Source organism: Mobula hypostoma, chromosome 1 (genome assembly GCF_963921235.1).
Source record: "Mobula hypostoma chromosome 1, sMobHyp1.1, whole genome shotgun sequence".
NCBI classification, from domain to species: Eukaryota; Metazoa; Chordata; class Chondrichthyes; order Myliobatiformes; family Myliobatidae; genus Mobula; species Mobula hypostoma.
In genome coordinates this window covers 94779313-94792505 of record NC_086097.1, presented here as the reverse complement: position 1 = coordinate 94792505, position 13193 = coordinate 94779313, and the positions used below count along the sequence as shown (strand labels likewise).

Below are 13193 nucleotides of genomic sequence, written 5' to 3'. Positions count from 1 at the left end.
GAAATCAGTTTTTTTTACACAAAAGGGAGTGAGCGCCTGGAATGTGCTGCCGGGGGGGCGGTGGAGGCAAATACAATGGAGGCATTTAAGAGGCTTTAGAAGGGCATATGAATGTGCAGAGAATGCAGGGATATGGTCATTGTATAGCCAGAAGGAATTAGCTTAGTTAAGTAGTTAATTACTAGTTTAATTAGTTCCATGCGACATTGAGGGCCAGAGGTCTTGCTCCTGCTGTAATGTTCTCTGTTCTCTGTCTTTGGGATGTGCGAGGAAACTGGAGCAACCCAACAATCCCTCACAAGAAGAGGGCGAACATGTGAACTCCACACAGGCAAAACCCGCGGTCACGATCAAACTCGAGTCTCTGGAGCTGTGAAGTGGTAACTCTGCTGACGGCACCCTCCCAACACGGACCACAGAGCTGACCTCTAGGGGTGAGGTGACGTTGGGCAAGATGTGGTGGCCTTGCCACCGACAATCACGTTCCACAAAATTGCTTACAAAACTGTGCCTCAACTCTCGTCAGCAGCAAATTCAATATTTCCCGACCCAGAAAACAGGTCACACGTCTTAATCTTCACCAGCAGGATGTAAGCACACTTCAGGATATTCAAACAGTGGTATTGATACTCACCAGTAGCATGAACCTGTGTCTCAATCCGGCAGTGATATTGAAAGGACTCAATATTCTCATTAGACAGACAGGAATGAAGCATCAGGCTGGTGCTCTCTGGATATCCTGGGTTATTTCTCCTGTTCCCTTCTGAGTGGGTTTCATTTCCCCACAGAGTCCCATTCACTTCAGCTTTGGATTGTTAGCAGCCTATTTGCAATAAAAACAGAAAATGCTGCAAATTCTCTGTGCTGGTCAGAGGTCATTGACTTGACACATTGATTCTCTCCCTGCAAGTACTACCCGACTTGCACCTTATTTCTACCTCTTTCTGCTTTTATTTCAGATTTCCATAAGACCATAGCAGATAAGAGCAGAATTAAGCCATTTGGCCCATCGAGTCTGCTCTGTCATTTCCTCATGGCTAATTCATTTCCCTCTCAACTCTACTCTCCTGCCTTCTCCCTGCAACTTTCCACACCCTGAGTGATCAAGAACCCCTCACCCTCCACCTGAAATACATCCAATAACCTGTCCCCCACAGCAGCCTGTGAACAAATTCCACAGATTCTACACCATCTGGCTAAAGAAATACCTCCTTATTTCCATTCTAAATGGATGTCCCTCTATTCTGAGGTTGTGCCCTCTGATTCTAAACTCCCCCACCATAGGAAATATCTTCTCCACATCCACTCTACTGAGGCCTTTCAACATTCGATTGGTTTCAATGAGATTCCCCCTTCATTTTTCTAAATTCCAGTGAGTAAAGGCCCAGAGCCATCAATGCCTCCTCATATGATAAAGCCTTTCGTTCCTGGAATCATTCTCATGAACCTTCTCTGAACCCTCTCCGATGTCAGCACATCCTTTCTAAAATAAGGGGTGAAACCTGGTCATGATACTCCTAGTATGTCAAAGTCCTTCTTCAACCTCCCTGCTTCCTCAACACTACCTGCCCTTCCACCTATCTTCGCATCATCTGCAAACTTGGCCACAAAGCCATCAACTCCATCATCCAAATCATTGACATACATTGTAAAAAGAATTGGGTCCCAACATAGACCCCTGTGGAACACCACTAGTCACCAGCAGCCAATCAGAAAAGGCTCCATTTTTTCTCACTCTCTGTCTCCTACCATTCAGCCAATGTTCTATCCATGCTAATATCTTTCCTTTAATACCATAGTCTTTTAACTTGTTAGACAGATTCATGTGAGGCAGCTTGTCTGAGGCCTTCTAAGTACACAACATCCATTGATTCTCTATTGTCTATCCTCCTCAAAGAATTCCAACAGATTTGTCAGGCAAGATTTTCCCTTAAAGAAAACGTGCTAACTTTGGCCGATTTTATCATGTGCCTCCAAGTACTGTATCCCAAAACCACATCCTTAACAATTGACTCCAAAATCTTCCCAAACGCTGAGGTCAGGCTAAATGGCCTATAATTTCCTTTCTTCTGCCTCCCTCCCTTCTTGAAAAGTGGAGTGACATTTGCAATTTTCCAGTCCTCCAGAGCCATGTCAGAACCTATTGATTCATGAAAGGTGATTACTAATATTTCCACAATCTCTTCAGCTACCTCCTTTAGAACCCTGGACTGTAGTCCATCTGGTCCAGGCGACTTATCAACCATCAGACCTTTCAGCTTCTCAAGCACCTTTTCCCTAGCAATAGCAACTACACTCACTTTTGTACCCTGACACTCTCGAACTTCCAGCATACTGCTAATGTCTTCCACAGTGAAGAGTGCCATTTCCTCGTCCTCCATTAATACTTCTCCAGTGTCATTTTCCGGCAATCCAATATTTACTCTTGCCTCCCTTTTACTCTTTACATAGCTGCTCCCAGTGTTTGGAGAGTGCTGGACTGCGTGTTTATTTCCATGTAGCTTGGGTGAGGAACATTAGAAAGGTCAGCACTTTTCAGGCATTTCCCCAAATTTGTATCGCTCTTCTAGGAGCTTTTGCTTGTGGTTAATTGGCTTCTGTCAGGAGAACAACCAAGAGCAAATGGGGAGATTCCACTGTGGGGGACCTTCCTGGGTCCTTTGGAAGGTGGCAGTAGTGTGGGCTGCAAGGCTTTCCAAAAGTGGGAAACGTTGGTGTGAGCGGTCTGATGGAGATGTTTATGAAGTCTAATCCCTGAATGGTCTGGGACATCTTGAGGTCCTATTTAAAGTACTGGTCTTTGTTTGAAGAGAGGACTGTTATCAGACCAGGAAGTGGATCGGTTGTGTGTCTCAAGATTGGTTTGAGCTGAAAGTACATGAATAGAAGAAGCAGTCTCAAACTGAGGTAAAGGAGCAGCAGATGGACCAGCCAGGGACCTGGCACGGGGTATACAGGGGTGAGGAGGGAAGTTGGCAGCCTCAGTGCAGCCGGAATGTGGAGCTCAGGTACATAGCCACACTCCTGGGAGTGCCAGTGGTTTCAGAGGGCAGGTAGTGCAGGTTAACCCCATGCCCTGCAGCTTCCTCCAGCCAAAGTGAAGCTGGCAACAGCCCAGGCATCCACTGGTCACTCAGGGCTGCCTTCAGAGCTGTGTTGTCTTGTCGATGAAACTGTCGACGAGTTTCTCCCTGAGATTTGTGCAAACCCTTGGCACCTCATCCTCTCTAACAGTCCGGCTGTGGCCATTGACTGCCCTGAATGCACCTTCTGGCCAGTGCCAGGTCACCCATTTCCGATAACAAGGGACATCCTTGGTTAAGTCCATATCCTGACCTAGACGGGGACCAATGAATGAGACAGGATTCGGTGTGCTCTCATCCAAGGCATTTTACTGGAGTCACCCGAGATTCCCAGAGAAATTCTATGGGGGTGTGTGTGTTCATATCTTTGTCACTGTGCACACAACTGCATAAGTGTGTTTTAGTGTCTGTGGATGTGTGAGAGTTTGCATGTGTGTGTGTGAATATGTGCAAATTGTGTGTGTGTGTGTGTGTGTGTGTGTATGTGTGTGTGTATATATATATATGTAGATGTCCACATGTCTGTATGTTCATTTGTGTATATCTCTGTGTCATTGTGTTTGCAAATGTGTGTCTGTGTATCAGTGTGTATAGTATGTAAGTAAATGTGCGTTTGTGTGCTTGTGTGCATGTGTGCATATATATGTGTGTGTATGTATGTATGCACATGTGTGAGTGTGTGTGAGTTGTGTGTGTAAGTGTAGGAGTGTGGGTTTGTGCATACACTCATGCGTGTGTGCTATGTATATACAAGGGTGTTCATGCCAGGCATGCAGGGAGGGGTGTGTGGAGATACTGTACCTACCTTGGGTCGTGGGGGGGGTGGAATACACCTCACTGACAAAGCACACAATGGCCTCCCTGTCCGTGTTGTGTAAAACTGGGTGAGCTGTCCTGTAGACACTGAGCCCAGTGGGACCTCGGGAAAATATCTCCTCGTCACAAGGGCTGCTATCAGTTGGATGGGGGTCTGTCACCAGCCACACTGCTTCCTACAACTGCTCCACCTGCTTCCCTTCTTCAAGGCAAAGTGTTCTCTTTTCAAAAGGGAGGGAGGAGAAGATGGCGGCGCGACGCAGCGCGCGCAGCTCTCTGGTGAATGATATCGTATTTGTAAGTAGGATGCCGTGCACAATCCTGATTTGATGGAGACAGATGTGAAAAGCACGGAGGAACATCTGGAGAAACTTCTGAAATGCCCGGTTTGCTGCCGCTGTTACTGTGCGATCGAGAATCTCCAGAGGGGAAGGCCCCAAATCCTTAGCTTTGCCTATTGCCTGTTGCCGGGGCTGGGGTCAGGGTCGAAGAGCTCGACAGAGATGGTGCTCGGTGCTCGGTGTCGGAGGGCTGGTCAGAGGCTCGAAGTTTTCGGACGGACTCAGAGTCGGACTGTGATCGGGTGCTTCCAGAATGCTGCATTGGCAAGTTTGCGGTGCTGGAAGCTCACGACAGGGAGAGTGTTCTTCCTTCTTCCGTCTGCGTGAGATGATGGGATTTTTGAGAGACTTTGAGACTTTTTTTTTACCATGCCCATGGTCTGTTCTTCATCAAATTACGGTATTGCTTGCACTGTTGTAACTATATGTTATAATTATGTGGTTTCTGTCAGTTTTTCAGTCTTGGTCTGTCTTGTGTTTCTGTGATATCACACCGGAGGAACATTGTATCATTTCTTAATGCATGCATTACTAAATGACAATAAAAGAGGACTGCGTGTCCTCATAATCTAATCTAATCTAGTTTATGCTGAATTTTTATTCTGCCTAGCTCTATTGACCTGCATCTGGGCCATAGCTCTGCATATCTTTACATGCTAGCGTTTATAATGCAAATAAGGAATAATGAGGCTTATAGACCATTTACAAATACAATGGCAAAGGGGAAGTAGCTCTTCTTAAAACGTTGAGTGCAGGTTCCTCCACCCTGATGGTAGGAATAAGAAGAGGCCATGTCCTCAGTGATGGATGCTGCATTCCTGGGGAACCGCCTCTTACAGATGTCTTCTTGTGGGGAGAGTTGTACCCCTGATAGAGTTGGCTGAGTCTACAATTCTCCGTAGCCACTTGTGGGGAGAGTTGTACCCCTGATAGAGTTGGCTGAGTCTACAATTCTCCGTAGCCACTTGTGGGGAGAGTTGTACCCCTGATAGGGCTGGCAGAGTTTGCAATTCCCTGCAGCCGCTTGTGACCCTATGTGTTGGAGCCTCCATACCTGGCTTTGATTGTCAGGAATTGCAGAGGAAGCTTGACCCAAAAGCAAAACAGCAGAGATGATTTAGCAGTAAACAATACTTTACTAATAAGCTGCAAGGTAACAAGCCACGAAGGGCCACAAAGCAAGAGAGAACAGATACTATAGTCACAGGCAACAAGGTAACTGATGGCTAGAAGCAACTGGGTTGAGGCTGGCTGGTTCGATGGGTGAACAAGGACTGTAGGTGAGAGCTGGGTTTAAATAGGCTGCAGGTGATGAGTTGGAAATGGGTGACAGGTGACTCCTGTTAGCTGGATGGTGACTGAGAGGTGCCTATCTGTGTGGGTCTGACATTGATGTGGTGTTCTGTGTCAGAATATCTGTTCCCTCAGGAGGTGGAGAGGTAGTTCACTTGAGGTTTTAAATACTGACTTCTCCCCACATCCCTTCACGCCCTGATCAATCAAGAATCTATCAATCTCTGTCTTAAATATACATAAAGATGGCCTCCATAGTTGCCAGTGGCAAAGAATTCCCCAGATTTACCATTCACTGGCTAAAGAAATCCCTCCTTGTCTCCGTTCTAAAAAGACGGCCCTCCTCTAACTAGGGAAACTCCTACCAGCACTGCAGTCCTCTTCCTCTCTCCGCTCTTCTGAGCCACAGCACCAGATCAGTGCCAGAGACCCAGCCTCTGTGGTCCACTCCTGGTAGGTCATCCCCCTCAATAGTATCTACAGTTACATACTGTTATTGAGGGGAATGGCCACAGGGATACTCTGCACTGGCTGTGCATTTCACCTCCTTCTCCTGACAGTCACCCTGTTACCTGTCTCCTGCAACCTAGGGGAGACTACCTCCCTGTAGCTCCTGCCTATCACCTCCTCAGTCTCCCGTATGAGTTGAAGGTCATTGAGCTGCAGCTCCAGTTCCTTAACACGGTCTCTCAGGAGCTGCAACTCCATGCATCTGGTGCAGATGTGTTTATCTGTGAGACTGCAGGCCGCCCAGACTTCCCACATCCTAAGCACAGTACAAAACACTGCCCCTGGAGCCATTCTCACTAAACTACTGTGCCCTAACAGATGAGGAATGAACGAATTAGAACAGAAAGAGAGAAACTTACAAGATACTTTACCTCATCCAAGTCTGGTGAACGAAAGCCTCTTTAAACACCGCACACTCGAAAGAATGGCCACTCCTCTTGCACCTGTGCTAATTTTATTGGCCCTTTCTAATGAATTCCTCCTGCTGATTGGTCACTCTACAATGCAGAGAAACTGCCTTGAAGCTTTACTTTTAAAATCTCAATCGTAGTCCTGATCGAAAGCCAGCTCTTTTTACACACTCCCCGGTGTCGATTGTCCAACGTCGATTTGTGCTAGACCCTCTTAGGCGCCTTTTCTTTCCTCCTGATGTGGCTGCCACCATGCTCTGCTAAACTGCCTCCCAACATTTACTTCCTGTCAGTCTGAGTCTCTCGTCTTCACTCACACTGTCCCTGTGGTCACTTAGCTCCAGTCCACAGGAGAAAAAAGTTTTTTTCTTCAATCCTGACGAAGGGTCTTGGCCTGAAACGTCGACTGTACCTCTTCCTAGAGATGCTGCCTGGCCTGCTGCGTTCACCAGCAACTTTGATGTGTGTTGCTTGAATTTCGAGCATCTGCAGAATTCCCGTTGTTTATGTGATTGTACAGGTTGGTTCAGGAAGCAAATGGTTGAAGGGAAGTAGCTGTTGTTGAATATGGTGGTATGGGACTTCAGGCTTCTGTACTTGCTGCATGATGATTCCAGCTGGTGGGGATCTTTGGTTGTAGATGTTGCCTTCAAGGGGCTGTGCCTACTGTAGGTGTTGGGGAGGGATGTGTCCCGGTGTATTGGATTGAGCCCACTGCTCTCTGAAGCTTCTTACATTCTGGTACAGTACATTCAAATTGTCGTGCCAGACCTTGGTATAACCAGTCAGGATATTTTCAACAGTATACCTGTCAGAGTTTTCAGTGAAATGCGAAATCCCCTTAACCTTCCGAGAAAGTCAGGATGCTGCTGTGCCTCTTAGATCCATAGAACCATAGAAACTACAGCACAGAAACAGGCCTTTTGGCCCTTCTTGGCTGTGCCGAACCATTTTCTGCCTAGTCCCACTGACCTGCACACGGACTATATCCCTCCATACACCTCCCATCCATGTATCTGTCCAATTTATTCTTAAATGTTAAAAAAGAACCTGCATTTACCACCTCGTCTGGCAGCTCATTCCATACTCCCACCACTCTCTGTGTGAAGAAGCCCCCCCTAATGTTCCCTTTAAACTTTTCCCCCCTCACCCTTAACCCATGTCCTCTGGTTTTTTTCTCCCCTAGCCTCAGTGGAAAAAGCCTGCTTGCATTCACTCTATCTATACCCATCATAATTTTATATACCTCTATCAAATCTCCCCTCATTCTTCTACGCTCCAGGGAATAAAGTCCTAACCTATTCAACCTTTCTCTGTAACTAAGTTTCTCAAGTCCTGGCAACATCCTTGTAAACCTTCTCTGCACTCTTTCAACCTTATTTATATCCTTCCTGTAATTTGGTGACAAAAACTGAACACAATACTCCAGATTTGGCCTCACCAGTGCCTTATACAACCTCATCATAACATTCCAGCTCTTATACCCAATACTTCGATTAATAAAGGCCAATGTACCAAAAGCTCTCTTTACGACCCTATCTACCTGTGACGCCACTTTTAGGGCATTTGGTATCTGTATTCCCAGATCCCTCTGTTCCACTGCACTCCTCAGTGCCTTACCATTAACCCTGTATGTTCTACCTTGGTTTATCCTTCCAACATGCAATACCTCACACTTGTCTGCATTAAACTTCATCTGCCATTTTTCAGCCCATTTTTCCAGCTGGTCCAAGTCCCTCTGCAGGCTCTGAAAACCTTCCTCACTGTCTACTACACCTCCAATCTTTGTATCATCAGCAAATTTGCTGATCCAATTTACCACATTATCATCCAGATCATTGATGTAGATGACAAATAACAATGGACCCAGCACTGATCCCTGTGGCACACCACTAGTCACAGGCCTCCACTCGGAGAAGCAATTCTCTACTACCACTCTTTGACTTCTTCCATTGAGCCAATGTCTGATCCAATTTACCACCTCTCCATGTATACCTAGCGACTGAATTTTCCTAACTAACCTCCCATGTGGGACCTTGTCAAAGGCCTTACAGAAGTCCATGTAGACAATATCCACTGCCTTCCCTTCATCCACTTTCCTGGTAACCTCCTCAAAAAACTCCAATAGATTGGTCAAACATGACCTGCCATGCACAAAGCCATGTTGACTCTCCCTAATACGTCCCTGTCTATCCAAACGCTTGTAGATTCTGTCTCTTAGTACTCCCTCCAATAACTTACCTACTACTGACGTTAAACTCACCGGCCTATAATTTCCCGGATTACTTTTCGATCCTTTTTCAAACAACGGAACAACATGAGCTACTCTCCAATCCTCTGGCACTTCACCCGTAGACGGCGACATTTTAAATATTTCTGCTAGGGCCCCCGCAATTTCAACACCAGTCTCCTTCAAGGTCCGAGGGAACACTCTGTCAGGTCCCGGGGATTTACCCACTTTAATTTTCCTCAAGACAGCAAGTACCTCCTCCTTTTCAATCTGTACAGTTTCCATGATCTCACTACTTGTTTCCCCTAATTCCATAGACTTCATGCCAGTTTCCTTAGTAAATACAGACGCAAAAACCTATTTAAGATCTCCCCCATTTCCTTTGGTTCCGCACATAGGCGACCACTCTGATCTTCAAGAGGACCAATTTTATCCCTTACAATCCTTTTGCTCTTAATATACCTGGAAAAGCTCTTTGGATTATCCTTCACTTTGATGCCAATGCAACCTCATGTCTTCTTTTAGCCCTCCTGATTTCCTTCTTAAGTATTTTCTTGCACTTCTTATACTCCTCAAGCACTTTATTTACTCCCTGCTTCCTATACATGTCATACAACTCCCTCTTCTTCTTTATCAGAGTTGCAATATCCCTTGAGAACCAAGGTTCCTTATTCCTATTCACTTTTCCTTTAATCCTGACAGGAACATACAAATTCTGTACTCTCAAAATTTCTCCTTTGAAGGCTTCCCACCTACCGATCACATCCTTGCCAGAGAACAACCTGTCCCAATCTACGCTTTTTAGATCCTTTCTCATTTCTTCATATTTGGCCTTCTTCCAGTTAAGAATCTCAACCCTAGGACCAGATCTATCCTTGTCCATGATCAAGTTGAAATTAATGGTGTTATGATCACTGGAACCAAAGTGCTCCCCTGCACAGACTTCCGTCACTTGTCCTAACTCGTTTCCTTACAGGACATCCAATATTGCATCCCCTCTAGTTGGTCCCTCTATATATTGATTTAGAAAACTTTCCTGAACACATTTTACAGACTATAAACCATCTAGACCCCTAACAGTATGGGAGTCCCAATCAATATATGGAAAATTAAAATCCCCTACCACCACAACTTTATGTTTCCTGCTATTGCTTGCTATTTCCCTGCAGATTTGCTCTTCCAATTCTCGTTGACTATTGGGTGGTCTGTAATACAATCCCACTAATGCGGCCATACCTTTCCTGTTTCTCAGCTCCACCCATAAGGACTCAGTAGACAAGCCCTCTAATCTGTCCTGCCTAAGCACTGCTGTAATATTTTCCCTAACAAGCAATGCTACTCCCCCACCTTTCATTCCTCTGCCTCGATCACATCCTTCGTTGTTACATCCATGAGGCTGGTGGATGGAACTGATGAATTGATCTGGTAGCAAGCTGCCATAGTCACTAAGGTCCAGATAGTCTCCTTCTGTACCAAAGCCTGTGAATTCCCAGTGTCTTTCAGCACGGATGATGTGTTGGGATGAGCTGGGTGAAATGCAGAATGAAAATGGAAGCTGCTGGAAACATTCGGCAGGTCAGGCAGTATCCGTGGAGAGAGAAACTTCATCAGAGCACACAATGAAGGATCTCAGACATTTAACTAGTTCAAATGGCCTCACAATCTACCTCACCGTATTCTTGCAAGGGCTTGGTTAATGGAGAGAAGAGGGGCGATCCCAAGCTCTGTGAGAGATCTCAAGCGCGGGAATGAAGACTTGCTTAGATTGACAGAAGTTTTCACTTCTGCTTCAGAAAAACAGGTAAATTTTATACAGTATACACCTTTATTAATACCAGAGGCAACCGATGAAGTAAGACCAGCCAAGCTGGGGCTTAACTTGAGCAGAAGGGGGTTTGTTTGGAGCACAGATGCTAGCACAGTGTGCTGAATGGCCTGTTTGTAGACTTGGCACTCCTTGAATCATAGGTCATGCACTCAGACTGAAAATGGAATCTCTGTCTGTTATTTTAGAAGCCGTCCAGCCTTCTTATGCAGTACACGTGCGTAAGGTCATCTCACTCACAGGGGAAATCTCCTCTATTCTGCATGTCCAGAAGAAGAATCATCTCCCCATTTCCCTCCACGGGTGCTGCCTGACACATCGAGTTCCTCCAGCTGCTCTTTATTTAACTGGGTGCCCACTATCACTGCTGGGGGGCCGGCATCGTCTACAGTCAGAAGCTGGCTGAGGGGTCCACAGAGGATGCAGTGCATTGGCCAGAAGAGAAGGAAGGGCTGTGGAAGGAGCAGAGGCAGGAGACCAGCCATGTCCATCAGGACGGAGCGGCAGAGAAGCCTGCCACCATACAGGGACACAAACTGGGGAAAGCTCTAGGGTATGTAGGGGGCCCTGTAGGTCAATACTTCTCCCTGGCAGTGGCAGTAAAATCCCAGCACTTCCCGGTCAAGGCAGGAGGACTGCATGAGGAACACACTGACTGGACATGCATCAGATGAGTACGTGAGGATGAGCATGAAGATGGACAGTGAAGAGGGGAGTGCTCAAGGAGACATGATTCCCGGGTTGTGCAATACAGACAGATCGGCTTTTCACCGAGCCGTGGGAGCGATTCCATCAGTTTATTTTGAGTACCTCTTCCTGCAGTGAGTTACGAGGCCCGCAAATCGCTGACAAACAGATGGCCCTTTTTCATGAGCTGCTGAATTTGGCCTGTAAAATAGCGAACCAGGAGACTGGAAAGGATTACCGCTGACAGCTTTTTCCTCTTGTCAAAATGTTGATTTAAGTCAAGTTACAGTGAACTGGATAATCAGGAAGAGATCGGTCAGGGGACCTATTCAAATGGGGTGTGTAACGAGATTGATTTTATCCTACAGGATCTAGTGATTCTCTGTCCCACACCACAGGGGTTCGGAGATTCATTGTCCTGCACCACAGACACTAGTAATTCACTCTCTCACACCGCATGATCCAGAGTCTCTCTGTCCCATAACACAGACACTAGTAATTCACTCTCTCACACCACATGATCCAGTGTCTCTCTGTCCCACAGCACAGGGTCTCGTGCATCTCTGTCTCATACCACAGGGTCCAGTGATATATAGTTTATGTGGGTGAGTGATATAAAGACAGAAATTCCTAAAAGTAATCTTGAAGCTGGAGAGATGTGGAGAGTGATGAGCCAGGTTAAAATTACAGGTAGAAAATGTCTGTAAAGCTTGCCTGACCCACACTGGAAAGGCTGTTTCCATAAATTGTTGATGGTGAGGTATTTACCTGAGCTTACCTTCGGCCGATGTCGGCTGGTTCATCATGGGATTTGGTTGGGGAATCAAGGGGCCAATTGACTGGAACCCCACAAACACCCTTGTTGTCTGAAGGGAGGTGTTCCTCCAGTCAACTTTCAACCTACATTCACTTTCTTCATTTCTGTTCACTTTCAGTCTTTCTGCAGCTGTGGTGCTTTGCACTTTGATTACAGAAGCTATTGGCTTGCCCTCCAAAAACAGGGCATGGGTTTGTCCGGCTGGCTGCTGAGAGACTCTTTAACCAGTCTCTCTATTCAAGGGTCTTAGGGTTCAATCTCAGAATAAGGTCTTGTGCATAGAAGATTGTGATTAGGGAAACAACACCACTGCGTGAGTGTGCCTTGTCCTACTGACGAACCAGGCAAGTGTAGGATTTGAGTATTACAAATTACAATGCCGTCAGAGGTCACTCACTACCAGACAGCAAAGCAGCATGGCAGCCAGTGTAAAACCTTACAGAGCCAGTGATTGTTGATCAATTCTACCCGCTGAATGTACGTTCTCCCCGTCACTGCATAGGTTTCATCAGAGTTTCCTTCCATGTTCCCAAGATGTGCTGACTAGGATGAGTCGCTAAGTTATGTTGGTGCTGGACGTATGGTGACCTCACAGGCTGCCCCCTGCACACATTTGGACTGTGTTGGTCATTGACATGAACAAAGTTTCTCACTGTATGTTTTGATGTAGATGTGACAAATGAAGCTAATTTTTTAGCTTTGGCATGCTGGTGTTTTATGCTTCACACAAGCCTCTCCCAGCTCACCCAAACAAACCAGAGCATGTGGCTCCCATTCATGGCTGTCATGCACAGATTTATGGCTTCTGAACACGTATGAGTGAATGGGGATTGGGATTATTTGTGACATTGCTGACTGGCAGAGCAGGTCCAGGAGAACAGGTGAGCAGCTAACTCTGTGTGTGTGTGTGTGTGTGTGTGTGTGTGTGACACATATACAACAACTACGGTGCCAACGTGAACAGGAGAACAAGTTTGTAAATCATGTGGGAGTAAAGGCTGTTGGAAATGGCAAGGAGGGAGTGCCGTGGGGGGGGGTGGGACAGGTGGCAGAGAAGGAGTGCCAGGAGTGGGATGAGTGGTGTGGATGCAGGCTCACCCAGCCCTGAGACACCTGACAAGGTCATTTGATTCCAAACAACTGGTTTATTGATCATTACAGACTGTCTCCCTGGTGCTTCC

The 13193-nt window shown here is 46.3% G+C and overlaps 1 long non-coding RNA gene across 1 annotated transcript in view; it reads right to left on the bottom strand.

Annotated features, from left to right (window-relative positions):
• LOC134349075 (uncharacterized) overlaps positions 1-799 on the bottom strand; it is a 30457-nt gene extending 29658 nt beyond the window's left edge. Inside the window, exon 1 of the long non-coding RNA XR_010018581.1 lies at positions 635-799. This is a non-coding gene — a long non-coding RNA (uncharacterized LOC134349075). The remainder of the gene's footprint in view (positions 1-634) is intronic.
• Positions 800-13193: the final 12394 nt, after the last annotated feature.